Here is a 10428-nt window from a genome sequence, read left to right on the forward strand (position 1 = left end):
ACTCGCTGTAGAATAATGATAGCTTTTTCTCTGTGTTTCTGATGCAGGAGAATGGAAAGCTGGAAGCAGCTTTTATGTGGCCCAGTGCTTGCTTCACCCAGTTTCCAAGGGGAAGTTTGTTTTTTTGCATCTTGGGAGACTCTCAGTTTGAGAAGAAAGACACCGTGAGCAGCCACAAAATTTGTGCATATTTTTTATGTCAATGAATTGTTTGCCTGCCATACACAAAGATGAAAGCATTTCGGTACACCAATACCCAGTTAAAAATCATCATAAATATTTTGCGTATTATGTTAAAGTATGCAATTAGTATGTGCTGGAGTGCTGATGTTGTTTTAATTTAATTAAAACTTAAATTAACAAAGGTTGGGGGGTCTCGTGAGATGAAAGGTGGGTGCCAGAATTAACAGTCCCAGTAATGAGACCTATCAACCACCGGTACCTGGGCTCCAATTCCATAAATACGCGAGGCTACTCTTAATAATATTTGTCTTTATATAGAAATGGAAATTTGAACTGTATACTAAAGATACAAATTATCTAAATTGGTCCCAATAAATTCACTCATATGGAGCATAAAACAATTTTGCCTTAGATGAGGCTGCATAAAAAAGTTTGGGGCCAAAATTGGTAATTGAGGACTGATGAATGATGATACAAGAAATTCAGGAAACCTTTCTTCACTTTATACATGCATGATGCCTCCAACTACTCTCATTGGCAATATTGCAATTGCAGTCAACTTTTTAATTGGGTGAGAGACAAGTCACAGCAGTACGGCCAAAGGAATCTGGAAAAAGAAAATGTAATAAGACAGCAGAACAAATAAAAGACCATTGTTTTGACAAACACAATAATAAAACAAAGAAGAGAGATAAGATGCATTGACAATTTGGGCTAGGATGCCGGAATCCTTCCAAAGTAATAATCAATCTTATGTCCAAATGTTTTCAAAGTTTCCAGTGGGAGGCTTTCAAGTTTCAACAACTTTGACAAAAATCGGGCTCCCTTCAGCATATTCACATTATTGAGAATATAGTATTTGCTTCTGATGTCCGAATGTTTCTTCTACAAGTTCACTCACCTGGAAACCGGAGATAATGGTGGGAACTGTGAGTGACGTCAAAACATCACCTTCTTTGCACAATGGCACAAGGGATCCATCAAAGAAAACTTTCCTAGAGTGATGCAAAATTTAGAAACGTAAATGTTTGATTAAGAAATTTTAACACACAAGAAATTTAAGAAAAAATATTTTTTGTTAAAGGTCATAAATATCAGGCAGAACGCAAAGCCATAGGAAGAAACCAATAAAAAGAAAAATGCGGATATCCAAAACTGAGTTTTCAATGAAGAATGATTACGCTGTATTAAAAATGAAATCTTAACTGGAAGGCCAGATCATAAGGACTCAAAAAGCTTACTGTCTGAGAACGAGCCTGACGCTGAGGAGCGGAGGTTTTAATGCAATCCCACCTCATCTAATTATTACAATTCAATTTTGATACCTAACATGTAGTTGGCAAGTTACAGAAAGCTACAGTCAATTGACAATATTATGTAAAGGAAACAAAAATAAATGATGAGGCATATAGTAGACTCCAGAAATTCCAGGTTTTCTATCACAGTGACAGTTACAAATATTGATATGCAAATTTGTTTATCCTTCCATTTTTTCTTTTTGTCCCTTAAAGCTAAAGGCAATCCTGACCTCACAACAAATAATTAAAAAAAGAAAGGGGTGGGAATAGGTGGGAGAACAAATAATCTTAGTACAAAAGAAGCAAAAAAATAAAAAGCCAACAGCAGACTACAAAAATAAACTTTATGCAAGGGTAAAGGAACAAGACCCAAGGAAATCAAGTGTATCTGATCATAAGAAACTTCCAGGCATCTTCAAGGAGTCTTTTCTTAAATTTCTTTTGAAGGAGAATTGCACCATGTATAAGCTTTAAGGCTGAACCCCACATTAGTCAAAGAATCTGTAAAGCTATTGCCTCCATGAAACATGTGAGTGCAATGAAAGCACATGAAAATAAGATTAAACATAATTCAGCAAACAAGTGCAGTTTTATTGACACTAAATAAACATATATCCACATTAAAAAAAAAACATAAATGAAAATCCTGCATTACATGAGAGTTAATCCATTTATACAGAACCCAAAAAGGGCAAAAAAAAAATACAAAGTATAAGCTTGTATTTAATTATGAAATCGAAACTGAAAATGCTCTTTCAAGCCATCCAATATAATTACTAAGCCTAAATTCTCCATTAAAAAAAAAAAAAGTCTTTATATCTTACTGATAAAAAAGAAGCGAACAATTTTTTTATGGAAAAGCCTGCCAACTCCAGGATGCTGAACACAGAGAATTCGTATCCAATTAAACAGAAGATTGATACCGAATAAATAGATTCATAGAATTGAAGTTCTATACTATGTGAGTACGGAAACAATAAACTACAGATCCCTGATTTCCTAAAACTTGATGCCGTCTCTAATATCACTTCACAGAATCATTCAATTTGCCAGGGAACCAATCAAAATAAACAAAATGGGCATGATTAACTCATTAAGTACAAAAATGGAAGAAATATTAAACCTCCATACACGAGTCTCTGAATTCCTTAACCACTGACAAATAGCTAATCAGTATTGCCCAATTGACAGACAATGAATGATTTAGATAAAATATAATTGCAAATAATTATTGAAGTGCCCGAGGGCAACAGTCTTGTTCCATAATAGAGAAATCATTTTGACTAAAATATAAAATTGCCCATTCATTGGACGTAGCAGGTTTACGTTGTGTATCTAAAATTGTCCGAGGGTAACAGTTACACTGGAAGCTTTTAAAATTTGGTAAAAAGAACGTTCCTACTTCAGTGCTAAGTAAAAAGATTGAGGCCCAATCATTTCTTAAGTTCTAATACACAGAACAAATGTATTCACTCTAACACCATTACACCAGTTCAGCATCCGATGAATTCTCTAATAGTAGATGAAAGTTGATCATACCCTTTTTTCCTTGGTTTAATTCAGACCATGTTTTCCAGGTCAAACAACCCAGTCACTATTATAATTTCCACATTCCAAAACAATTATACAAATGCAACAAATAGAAACGAAATATAGAAATTTGAGCAAAAAGCAAATATCCACTTTAAATGGAAAATGGCTTTTTTTTTTTTTTTGGCCTTCCTTCTTATGGCATATCTAAATAAGATGGCAATAAAACATAAAGTAAACATTACATTAGATTTTTCAACCTGAGCTACTTCTTAGAATACTTTAACAAACCGAATGGGAATACTTTTGTCCATATCTTCATCAAGTATATCTTCTACTACTACTAGTAGAGCAGCTTTCAACATAAAGTAAACATTAAAGAAATTATTGTTTGTTTGTCAATGAGAGTTTTTAAGTAAAATTTGTATAATTAGTGTTAGTAACAAATTTTTTTTCTTAGTCCTTAGAAGCTCTACTCGACACGAAAAAAAAAAATATCAAAATAATTATTGGCAGTTAAAAAAGAAAAAATCTTTTGGCAGGCACTCACCAATCTTATTGCTCCAAGGAGAACTAAAATGGAAAGCATATTATGGGAACAAAATTAAACAAAAATAAAAATAATAGACATAACAGAATTAGAAAGAAAATTATTGATGCTCTTCAACAGTTATAATTATTCCAAATACACTTAAATATTATATCCAAAGATACCACACGATTCACTACATCTATTGGCAGCTAATTAGCTGTTACTAGAAGCTCATAATTCTTTACATCGAATTTGAACAAAATTAAAAATGAAAAAACCTCACTTAAAAATCGAATAAATATTTTTGCATTAAATGTTATATACACTGCAGTGAGATCTATAATTAGATCAACGAATCAGATAGAGCAAAAGCAAAATCGTAAATTCATAAGTAATTTAATTAAATCAATTATTTTTTTCCCAAAAAAAAAATTAGACCTGAGATCTGAACGGCGAAAGGTAAATATCCATCCAATCTCTCACCTCGGTCTCCGATTCAGTTGATGCAAGGCGGGATCCAATTCGCATTTTTTTCAATCATTAATTTAAACGTTACGACCAATTACAACACGCCACCTCGCTGTCAAAAAATTTCAAAAAAAAACTAGCCAATCAGTTCCCGACCTGCACCAAGCGAATTAGAGACCGCCGGTAACTGAATCATCATTCATCAGCTCCTTCACGTAAACCATCACTTCACCAATATATTATTAACACACTATGTAGCACAGAAAAATGATTTTACTTTTTTTTGTTTGAAGTTTATAACCCTATCAACGGGCTGGCGAAGAGATGAGGGTTATTTATAGACGGCACAGACGAACCTGATGCTTACACGTGGTGCCGGAGATCCTTGTATGCCTTTCGCGACCTGTATGCATAAATAAACTTGTTTTTGCATTAAAAGAAAATTGTACGTGTATTTTGAATTAAGTGTGTATTTAATTTTTATATTTTAAAAAATATAAATTTATTAAATTAAAATAAAAATTAGTTGTTATTAGGATTAATTTGTTAAATTAATTTTTTATAAAAAAAAATATTAGTAAGATTATTACAAGAACATCAAACATTGCTTTAAATTAATTGGTGTTCATTTATTTATAAATGATACTTGGAAAGATTGTTGCAAGAGTATGAAAAATACTAATTTTTTTATATTGATATTATTATTAACTTGCTAATAAATAATTATTGGTTTATTTGTTAATTAATTGTTTTGTATAGACTAAATGATTAATGTCAAAAATATTTTTACTATAACATTATTGTAAAAAAAAAAGAGTATAATATACTTAATAATAGGAATATTTTTAGATATTTTTTAAAATATAAAAACTATAAATAAACTATGCCTTTAAAAGAAGCTTGTGTTTCCTTTTTTTTATTTTCGAAAGTGGATATGGATTCTCGGGTAATTACGATTGTGCCACTAGAAGAGGAAAAAATCGATCCTGCATGGATACACAGTAATTGCACGTGCGCGTGATCCGCGACGCCGACGCCCCAGAGGCCAAAGTGTGCGCAGAAACCACTTGGACAGCAATTTTGCGCAAATGTAATTTTTCTTTTTCTTTTTCTTTTTCTTTTTTTAAGAAAAAAGGAATTTAAAACGAGTGGGGGTACAGCCGAGTCCATTAGACGAATCTAGGACCTTGATCCAGAAGATGCCACGCGGTCTGAAGGAACTTTTTTTTAAAAAAAAAATTACATGGCATTCCCAACCTCAGATTCTAGAGATTGACTTTCATGCCAACCAATCCGCACTTGTTTAGGCCTCGGTGAATTCGAAGTCTCAAAATAAGAGTTAAAATTTTTTATTAATTTAGACTTCATGTATTATTAACATTATAAATTTGTTTTACAACTTTTCATTAATTACGTCAGTGGGCTAGGGTTCGGTCCCCGCACAATGTTATTACATGACTCCTCCATCTTAAGAATAAATTTCTCTTTCAGACTTTCACTAGTTTATTTGTAAAATATATTTATTCCTTTAAATTATTAAGGTAGTGTTTTCGGATTGGATTGAGAGTTTTGAGAGAGTGAGAATCTTGAGATTGGGAGTGTGGATCCTAAGGAGTGGGAATTTTGAAATTGAAAGCCTGTTATTTAATTACACTAGAAGGAGAGTGTGAAATAATAATCAGAATTTCATTTATGTGTTCACTTTGTCAGGCAATAACAGTGAGTTATTTCAAATTATAATTTTATCCTTATTTAAAGAATTAGAGTTTTTAATTACAAAGTGAATAAAAATATATTTCTAAAATAAACTATTTATTTTATAATTAATTTTAATCATATAAGTTAGCAATTATTATTAATATTCTTAATTATGTAAATCATAAATTTTTTTATTGATTTCAATTTTAATTACATAAATTAAAAAATTTTGATAAGAGCAACACAAATGAAAAATCAGTATTAATAATATAGTACAAAATTAATGCTTTCTTATAATAAACTACTTATTATTATTAATTATTATAATTGAATAAATATAATACTACTAAAATTAAATTTAATAATATTATATTTTCAAATAAATATATTAGATAGTAATATTATTAATTCTATGTGAATATAATAATATTATTTAAATAAATATGATATTATTATTTTTTAATAAATATATCATTATTTTATTTTAATAAATATAGTTATATCATATTTCATATTTTATTTTAATATATATAATTATGTTATATTTAAAGGGAAGAGTAAAAATGGAAGAGGTACTAGTGGATGTGGATTGACACTCTTATCTCCTCTATGGGGGTGTAAATCTCACTCCTCACTCTAAAAGTAGGTGGGATCATGGAGTGTGATTTCTACTCACACCCTTAAATAAGCATGTAAACATTAGAGTAGGAGGATTCAACACTTTCCACTTCTACTCCAATAAGTAAATATACCTTAAGAATAGAGTTCTGGATAGACAGAATAATGCTATAATATAATCAATTGAGGTGAGTCCCAATAAAATTTTAATTTTAAATATGCCAATAGATTACAATATGTATAAAAAAAAGTGTTCATTAACTATATAGCACTTGTAATCGTATAAAATTAAAAATAAACAAAAGAATCTTTAAGTGGGACTCTTTAACTTTGGGCGGATTCTTTTGACATCGTTCAATTTTTGGCAAAAGGGGTAAGGATTTGTGCGCATGCCAAAGACTGTGAACTGATAATTTGTCTTCATTAGTTTCATTTATGCATAAAATAATTAGTATTAGGTCAGAAAGTGAAAGCTGATACTTTACTTTTATTTTTTTAAATCCAACCGACGAATGAGTATTTCCTTAATATGTTCTATTATATTTTTAATTTAGCTTTTAAGTGTCGGTTTGCAAGTGTTTTTTTTTTTTTTGTTTTTTTCCTCTTTTTTAAGGGTTTTGCAAAGATTTCCAAATGTTTAAAAGTGGTTTTACGAGATTTGATGGTAAAAAATATTCAAAACAATGTTAGTTCATGGTGCTTTTAAATGAAGAAAGGGGAAGGGATCAACAAGAAGAACAAATGCTTGATTTACTAAAGGGTTTATTGGTATTGAGATTATGTAATTTTTAAGCTAAATTTGTTATATAAAAATTAAGTAATGTGTAATAAATATAATTATGATAGGTCAATAATTGTGTGTAGTAAATATGATTTTTAAATAATAATTTTTACAGATATAGTAAAGTTATTATAGGTTTTTTTAACATGCAAGAATTATTTTTGCTCCAATTCATACAAAAAGAAAAATAAAAATTCCTTATGATACAGTGGATCCACATCGGTTGTTGATAGAGTGAATAAATGTGCAATATCTTGAAATCTCTCTTCTCATTCAAACCGTGGTATAGCATAGATCCCCTGTTCCGATAGACGAAATTAAAAAAAAAAAAGAATTTTTATTCAAGAATGAAATTTTATTGGAACTGTCCATATCCAATTCATCACAATATCACATCTCGGATCTAATGGAATAAGATGAATTGAAACAGTGTCTTGAAATTACGTAATTATCTTAAATACATTAATTGTTTCTTTATTTTCTGATCGCCTGGAAGGGACCCAAAAAAAAAAAACCTCGTCTTTCTTCAACAATTTCTAATTTCTAATGAACTTCTAAGTAGGATTCGAACCCAGATGAAAAGTGTGGAATCAATCGACTTACAGTTATGGCCCAAATTTTATTAGGCACATCGTAAAATAATATTACAAATAAAAATCAAATAGAAAATGGGAAACTGTTCATTCGGCCGATTTGAAAAAATTTTCATGAGGAATCTTTTGGCATTATAAGAGTTTGTTTGGATTAATTTATTTGTACACTACCTTATGGACACATGCCAATGTTATTTTTCCTGTTGAGCCTTTATTGTTAACTGTCAAACTTATGTTGTTGGTGGATCGGGTGTTACAACCAAAAATAAAGGAGTGAGCTACAGTTGAGATAATTATAAACAGTTAAATTTTTTTTATTATACCAACAATAATATTTTTTAACCGTTAAAAATAAATAAATATTTTAATATAATCACAAATTTCAACAATTAAAACAAGCTTAAAATCAACATACACACATAACAGAAAGGTTAATGACATATACTCAACCAAATGAATAAACTTGGCGTGAAAAGAATTCTTATAAAATCTCTATATTTATTTCAAGTTTATTTTTGGGTGTTAAAGCCGTCCAACTGATCAGGTAATTTCTAAATTTTAGTGGCTGATTTGCTATCTTAATTCCGTTTAATCTCTTCAAGGTTGTAACACATTTCTTTTTCTGATTTTGTTTGTTAAATAAATAATTAAACCCAACTTAGTAAGGATGCGGGTGTTATACTTAGCTTTCAAGTCACAATAATTAGTGTTTATCAGATATTTTAATACTCTAACGTTTAAGGTATAACTATCTAACCTTAGTATGAAACAGAAAGTAAAATGAGTGATATATAATTTGTACAAATGTTTATCTGATTATTGCAAACAAGTTTTATACTATTGAGATATAAGGTCTATGTTCTAATTTTATTTTAGGGGTCAGAACATCAAAATTTGACAAGAAATTTTAAATAGAATTTAAATGGTATGAAAAAGATCTAAGAGTTTCATGTTCCGTTTTCTGAGTTTAATATATTTTTTTTAAAGTTAGAGTAAAGTCTAAATTAATTCTTTAGTCTTTTGTCTCTCTTAAGATTTAAACACAGGTGGCCGAATAAAAAAATATATTTAAAAACCACTTAGAAGAAAATTATTTAAAAATCACTTGATTGAATCCTAAAACTCATTGAGTTCGGTATCTCATTTTGAAAATGATTTACACACTTCATACGTCAAAAGTTGTGCGCGATACTTTAAATCTTAATTTCTCAAATTTTGTTTTAAATCCCCTTAAATATGGTATTAGATTTCTCAATATTGGTGTCCATATTATAATAATACATTCCACGTACCATAAACCAACTCCCCAAAATATCTAACGTATTTCTTTATTTAAAAAAAAGCCAAATATCTAACGAGTGCTTTGGTATCGACCATCGTCAAATAATAATATAAAATTAGTATTAATTTGATGTTGATAGTAATTGATCATTATGAAAATTCAACAAGTGACAAATTATAATTGATCCAAATGAAAACGAAAATATTGTTTTTTTTCTCTTGTAATAATATGCATACGGCACGCTTTCTTTTTATTTAATTTTACGCCAGCTTACTATGATTCTTAATGTCGGTTTCGTCTAGATTAAAGAACATCATGTCGGTCAAAGCAAATAATGACTGAGGAAATTTCCAAGAGAAATACAAGACTTGATATCTTTTCTCAAAGTCTGGCTACATTATCAAAAGGCCTTTTCATTTGTAAAGAAATCTTGTCAAAAACTTTAAATATATATCTGATACGATACCATTATTAAGGGGATTAACACCAACACAATCTGATCAATAATCCTGTTAAATTTGATCATAGCTTGAATTAAATTTTTCGATTTTTACCACTTAGTTTGATTAAGTGTGTTTGTGGATCGAATTGTGTGGATTAAACATCAATCCATATCCAATCCACGATTTTACATATTATAAATTTTTAATTTAATCCAATCTACAGATTGGTGAACTTCAATCTAAATCTAATTCATACGTCTGTAGATCAGATGTAGATTTGACGCAATTTATATCCAATCTATTATTTTACGGACTGATTTACGGACTTTTGCAGATTCATTTGAGGACTAAAAAATTTTAATTCCGCCCTATTCACGAACTAACTAAATAAAAAAATTAATATAAACATGATTTTCCTACCGATCAAATTTAAAATTAAATAATATTTAAATAAATTAATTGTTTATTCAAAATTTCAAAATATAACACATTAAAAAAAATTGATTTATTTAAATCAGTACATAAAAATTAATTGCTTAGGAAACTATATTTATTTATTTTTATTTAATATTATTATTAAATAAGATATAATATGAACTTTTTTTTGAAGAGTTCTAATTTATTTATTTATTAGTAAATAATAATAACATATTTATAAGTTTAATTTTTTATTACATAAATATTTTTTTTACAAATTTGTTGATTTTTATGAATTTACATAAATAAATCCACAATCGATTTTCTGACTGTAAATTTTTAAATTTTCAATTCAATCTAATCTAATAATCTAAGGATCAATTTTTATGGATCAATGGATGGAACTGGTCGAATTGAATTTTGAACACCCCCTTATTTCTAACCTCGAAGTTTTGTGATATTACGTGACAGCCCATCAGTTCTGTTTGATTTTCTACAGTATGGATCTTTCGTTGGACCAAAATCTTGATTCCATTTCTGCAAATCACCTGCATTCTAAAGAAGAAGTGATAATGCACCAATAGT

General features: G+C 29.2%; 1 long non-coding RNA gene and 1 other non-coding gene across 3 annotated transcripts; both read right to left on the reverse strand.

The window, feature by feature from the left end:
* Window positions 1–472: 472 nt before the first annotated feature.
* Window positions 473–4478, reverse strand: LOC102615588 (uncharacterized). 2 transcript variants are annotated; one of them, XR_003062970.2, is made up of 3 exons: window positions 1425–4415; window positions 1085–1178; window positions 473–790 (listed from the first exon to the last, which is right to left on the reverse strand). It is a non-coding gene; the product is annotated as an uncharacterized LOC102615588 (long non-coding RNA). The 2 variants fall into 2 exon arrangements; XR_001506701.3 differs by having other exon boundaries at window positions 473–1178; window positions 1425–4478.
* Window positions 4023–4199, reverse strand: MIR168 (microRNA MIR168). The gene is given in 1 exon segment (NR_161563.1): window positions 4023–4199. It is a non-coding gene; the product is annotated as a microRNA MIR168 (primary transcript).
* Window positions 4479–10428: the final 5950 nt, after the last annotated feature.

Source organism: Citrus sinensis, chromosome 5 (assembly GCF_022201045.2).
Source record: "Citrus sinensis cultivar Valencia sweet orange chromosome 5, DVS_A1.0, whole genome shotgun sequence".
Lineage (NCBI taxonomy): Eukaryota > Viridiplantae > Streptophyta > Magnoliopsida > Sapindales > Rutaceae > Citrus > Citrus sinensis.